The 1,680-nt window shown below is 48.0% G+C and overlaps 1 protein-coding gene across 3 annotated transcripts in view; it reads right to left on the minus strand.

Annotated features, from left to right (window-relative positions):
* CUNH13orf46 (chromosome unknown C13orf46 homolog) overlaps nt 1-1,680 on the minus strand; it is a 13,969-nt gene that overhangs the window by 703 nt on the left and 11,586 nt on the right. The window lies entirely within an intron of this gene.

A 1,680-nucleotide genomic window follows, 5' to 3' on the forward strand; every position in this document is an offset into this window, starting at 1 on the left:
CTCCAGAACGATGCCTGGAGACAAAACAGCACAGAGCACGTGGGCCCTGTCCCCGCCTGGAGCCACACTGTTTAGATCGGTGACGTGTGTCTATGCCTTTTCCTGCACACGATGTCTGCTGTGATTACACCTCTGTCATCCACAGCCAGGCAAGCTCTCGCTCCCAAACCTTGATGTGATGCTGCATGTGCAGAGCCCCCGACGCCTGTTTGGGAACCGTGAATGGAAACGGTGTGGGCAACGGACAGACAGCTCCCGGTGATGCCTCAGTGCACGGTCCTCGTGAGACTTCCACGTAAAGTGAACTCTTGAAAAGCTTGATTCTCCTTCCTCAATTGGCAATCATGGTGCCCATGGAGGGACTCTGAGCGGACTGCCCAGGGCTGCCTGGGACACCACAGGGACCCGGCACTTGGGCCCCAGCACAGGCCCTTGGGGCCTCCCTGGCCCCTGCACAGTTGCACGTGCTGGGGTCTCTCCTGGGACCTCCTGGGTTCTCTCCTGGGTCCCTGGGGTCTTTCCTGGGTCTCTGCAAGGTCCTCCTGGGTCTCCTTAAAGCATGCCAAGCTTTCTAAGGCTGTTGCTGGCCCATTCTTTTGCTTACTGTAAACCAATGAGGAAATTATATCAAGAAAAATTCGGAGCTCAAATGGCAGCCTGCAGTGATAGAGTTAGTGTGGGGACTTGTCTGAGCTCTCCGTCTCTCTTTATGCTGAGGTAAAATGACTGGCTATTTTAAAAAGAAGTGTAGGGAAGGCAGGAAGTACAAGCAAGTCAGAATGGTCCGTAAAAACTGTGATAAGGTTTATGAAAAGATAATTTATGAAAAGAATTCTGTGTGTAAGTCAGCTGTGATTAAAAGTAATTATATGTCTTTCTAAAGATTGAGGTTTGATATTAAATATACATTAATACAAAACTAAAGATCAGTCCCTATCACCACAGTTTCCTTAGAGTACTGGTTTGCTCTTAAGGAAACTGCAAGAGGTTTTGATTTTTAACTCTGAAGTCATCTCTTTTTGAAACTGCTCAGATCCACATCTCAGAAGGTCAGCTTCCACTGTCCCTTGCAACGTGCGCTTTGCAGGAGACATACTGCCTCAGCTCTGTCTCCCCATGAGAAGGGCCTGGGAGAAGGACTTTCTCCTTCAAACGTTTGGTCAAGTCCTGCAACCTTTTCCGCCGGTTTTAACTCTGCTGTTGTAACTTGACGCTAAAACGTGTGTCCTGAGGGCCGGGAAAAGCAACGTTTTCCTCAAGTGCAGCTTGAATCTATATACCTGGCTTTTCTCGCTATGTCTGAACTGTTCAGCGTAATCAGGAAACTTCTCATGCTGTTACCGAGAGCCACGTATTCCCCGGCTGGAGGCTAGGTTCCCCGTTTGCTGTCGTCTGTCATCACGTGCGCACCCATGGCCCTGGACACGCTCCAGGTTCCCGTCTCATCGGGTCTGACTCCAGGTTCTCTGCATGGGCTTCCCGCAAAAAGGCACAACCGCACTGCAGGCTTTTCTGTACCTTTTAGTAACTGTCTTAAAAACAAAGATTTTATATTTTATCAAGATAATTTCTGTATTATCTTTATTATGTTTTGATTATTTATTATATTTTGATTATTATGTTTTGATTATTTGTGTGCAGTGCTCTGTGTGGCGTGTGTCTCCTGTGATGCTGTGAACT

This window comes from Sapajus apella, unplaced genomic scaffold (assembly GCF_009761245.1).
Source record: "Sapajus apella isolate SASKATOON/1434 unplaced genomic scaffold, GSC_monkey_1.0 scaffold60, whole genome shotgun sequence".
In the NCBI taxonomy this organism is placed as follows: Eukaryota; Metazoa; Chordata; class Mammalia; order Primates; family Cebidae; genus Sapajus; species Sapajus apella.